Genomic DNA, 3,928 nt, shown 5'->3' with positions numbered 1-3,928 from the left:
CACACATGTACCACGACAAAATTCGGCCCAGACGTTTTTTACAACTAAAGTTAACCCAAAAAAAAACTTAAACTTGCCATACAAACAGAAAGTTGTCATACTTGACAACTAAAGTGCCATCCTCGGGTCACTAAATTTGGCATAAAAACGTTAAGGGTTGCCATAAATTTAAATCGAAGCATCTAGAAGATGCTTAATTAATTGTTTAAGATAGACCCACAGGGAACATGCTTTCCCGTCTGTGTGTTTTTGTATGCATAGTTGTTTTTCTTCTCAGTGGAATAGCAGTACTCCTGCCGCTGTCTGCAATTTTTTTAATCGCAAAAGAAAGACAATAATGCATAAATCAACGTAAGATGACTCGCAAGTCCTATATGGGCCAGAGAAATGGCGGGTGATGTTGACTGACAAGTCGAGCATTGAGTACTTTGTTGACTGACTTGTATATATGTCCCCAACTTGACAGCAAACTGAAAATGATACTAATTAAGTTCACAAAGACCGTTGACGAGTCAACTGCAGATGAGTTTCGAAGAATCTTCCTTCATGAACATCCGAGCAACTTGCCTTGCTCAATCCATTATATAGAATGCACCCCAAGAAGGCAAGCACACAATCAGAAAGAAGTGAGCAGAAAGAAAGAAAGCCTTGGTTGAAATATGGTGCGTGCAGAGTTCCCCATGCTTGTTTCTCTGCTCCTAGCACTTGTTCTTAGCACGGGGTCAGCACCGATTTCACGTGCTGGAACCGCCCTAAACAATTCCAGCGACCACTTTGCTCTCCTCTCCTTCAAGTCGCTCATAAGGAGTGACCCCTCGCAAGCTCTGGAGTCATGGGGCAACCGGTCCATGCCCATGTGCCGATGGCATGGCGTGGCATGCGGCAGACGAGGACGCCGCCGTGGACGGGTCGTAGCGCTCGACCTCGGCCATCTCAGCCTTATGGGCACCATCTCCACCTCGGTGGCCAACCTCACATTCCTGAAGATGCTCAGCCTCCCAAGGAACCGCCTGCATGGTGCCGTGCCTTCAGCGCTTGGCCACCTCTGGCACCTGAAGCATCTTAACCTGTCGCACAACTCTCTGGATGGCGCTATTCCGCCGTCGCTTTCACGGTGCTGGCATCTTGAGCGCATCAGCCTTGGATATAACAGGCTGAAAGGGGAGATACCGCGGGAGCTTGCCGCCTTGTCCAACCTACGTTCCATTGTGCTCTTCCAGAACGAGCTCCAAGGGGAGATACCACATGAGCTTGGCTCCTTGCACAATCTCAAGGTACTCGATCTAAGCTACAACAAGCTTCAAGGAACCATCCCTTTGGAGATCAGCAACCTTGTGAATCTGGAGTTTCTGCAAATTGCAAGCAACAAGCTAACAGGGGAAATACCCCCTGGAATAGGTAACCTTGTCAAATTAGGCACGCTCGCTCTAAGCTCAAATCAATTGTCTGGTTCTATCCCAAGTTCAATAGGAAATCTCTCGGAAATGGCCTTTCTTGGCCTGGGCTTAAATAACCTGACAGGGAGTATTCCATCATTACATAGTCTTTCATCTCTCTCCATACTCGTATTAGCATACAATGATCTGACAGGATCCATCCCAGCTGGGTTAGGAAACCTCACATCACTATATTCTTTAGATCTTCAGCAAAACCATTTAACTGGACGAATTCCTGAATCGCTAGGGAACCTCAATTTGCTTGAACTCCTTGATCTGTCATTCAATAATCTTACAGGTCTCATACCTCACTCCATTGGAAACCTACATTCCCTCTCTGAAATTGACCTAGATAATAATGAATTGGAAGGGCCATTGCCTCCTTCGATGTTCAATCTTTCCTACCTCAATTTCCTACCTCCAAGGTCTCATACCTCGATGTACAACTCAATTATAACCTCAATGGGTCTTTTCCATTTGACATGGGAAACAACCTTCCAAATCTACAGTTCTTCCTTGCAGATTTCAATCAATTCCATGGTCCTATTCCTTCCTCTTTGTGCAATGCCTCTATGATTCAAATGATTCAGCTCCTTCATAACTCCCTAACAGGAACAATTCCCAGTTGCCTAGGAATTCACTTGGCGAGCTTGTCCGCATTAACCATTGCCGAAAACCATATTCAAGCAACACAAGATGCCGACTGGGGCTTCTTGTCCAGCCTAAGCAATTGTAGTAATTTGCAACTGTTGGATTTGGGTAACAACATGCTTGAAGGTGAAATACCGAGTTCAGTAGGCACCTTCTCCACAAATCTAGAGTTTCTGAGCATGGGATCTAACAGCATAACGGGAAAGATTCCTGGAGCAATAGCAAACTTGACCAATCTGCAAACACTTATTCTGGAAGGTAATCATTTAGAGGGTACTATTCCAACCTCTCTTGGCAAAATGAAGGGACTAAATTCGTTAATACTTGGAACGAATGAACTATCAGGATCCATCCCTCTAACATTTGGCAATCTTACCCAACTAAGCCTGCTTCATCTTGGTGACAACATGCTTAGTGGAAGCATACCTTCTAGTCTTATAGGATGTCCATTACAAGAACTAGACCTTTCAAACAACAGCCTTGTTGGTCCAATACCTAGGGACTTATTCCTCATAAACACATTGTCCATCTATGTGAATATCCAAAATAATCTATTAACCGGAGGTTTGCCTATAGAATTAGGTAACCTAAAGAATATTGGGGAACTTGATTTCTCCGGTAATCTAATATCTGGAGAGATTCCGATCTCACTTGGAGACTGTCAGTCATTACAGTATCTGAATGTATCCCGGAACAAGCTTCAAGGGACAATTCCGTCGTCAATCATGCAGATGAAAGCCCTACTGATGCTTGATCTTTCATATAATAATCTCTCAGGGAACATTCCTGTGTTCCTCGGGGGCATGAAAGGGCTAGCTGGTTTGAATCTCTCATTCAACAACTTGGAGGGTGAGGTTCCAACAGATGGGATCTTCAGCAACGCAGCTTCTGCCTCAGCCTCAGTTATGGGAAATGATGGTCTGTGTAATGGAATCCCTCAACTGAAACTGCCACACTGTTCCAACCTCACCACCAAGAAACCAACTCAGAAGCTGGCCATAATATTCTCCATATGTGGTGCAGTTGTATTTATTGCATTGGTATTTGCACTGTCGACATTCTACAGTAAGAGCAGGAAGATGAAAGCAAACATGCAGACATCATCCATCGACGAGCAATATTTGAGGGTTTCTTATGCTGAACTAGTCACTGCAACTAATGGTTTTGCTTCAGAGAACCTCCTTGGTGCAGGACGCTTCGGCTCGGTGTACAAGGGAACAATGAGGATAAATGACCAGCAGGTGGTGATTGCTGTGAAGGTGCTCAACCTCACGCAGCGAGGTGCATCTCAAAGTTTTGTTGCAGAATGTGAGACCCTGAAATGCGTTCGACATAGGAATCTTATGAAGATATTAACTGTGTGCTCGAGCATTGATTTTCAAAGCTGTGACTTCAAGGCCCTTGTGTACGAATACTTACCAAATGGAAATTTAGATGGATGGGTACACCACCATCCCATGGAAGATGGTGAAAATAGGACACTACATCTCCGTTTGAGGCTGCAGATTGCAATTGATGTAGCATCATCACTCGAATACCTCCATCACCACAAGCCAATCCCAATTATTCACTGTGATCTTAAGCCAAGCAATGTTCTCCTCGATGGTGAAATGGTTGCTCATGTTGGTGATTTCGGGCTTGCAAGGTTTCTACATCAGGACTCGGAGAAATCAACTGGTTGGGCATCAATGAGAGGCACAATCGGCTATGCTGCTCCAGGTGAGCTTTTAGTTGTTGTAGCACTTTACTCCCCTTACGCTTCTTATTAGTTCGCACTTTGATAAAAATTACTTATCTTAGAAATTAGAACTGAACTAGATATGTACAATTCTGGAATCAGT

The 3,928-nt window shown here is 44.4% G+C and overlaps 1 pseudogene; it reads left to right on the top strand.

Annotated features, from left to right (window-relative positions):
• Positions 1-525: 525 nt before the first annotated feature.
• The window catches only part of LOC123162225 (receptor kinase-like protein Xa21), a 4,431-nt pseudogene continuing 1,028 nt past the window's right edge, over positions 526-3,928 (top strand).

Source organism: Triticum aestivum, chromosome 7B, assembly GCF_018294505.1.
Source record: "Triticum aestivum cultivar Chinese Spring chromosome 7B, IWGSC CS RefSeq v2.1, whole genome shotgun sequence".
In the NCBI taxonomy this organism is placed as follows: domain Eukaryota; kingdom Viridiplantae; phylum Streptophyta; class Magnoliopsida; order Poales; family Poaceae; genus Triticum; species Triticum aestivum.
Note: the sequence above shows the minus strand (reverse complement) of the source record. Positions and strands in the feature narration are given on the sequence as shown.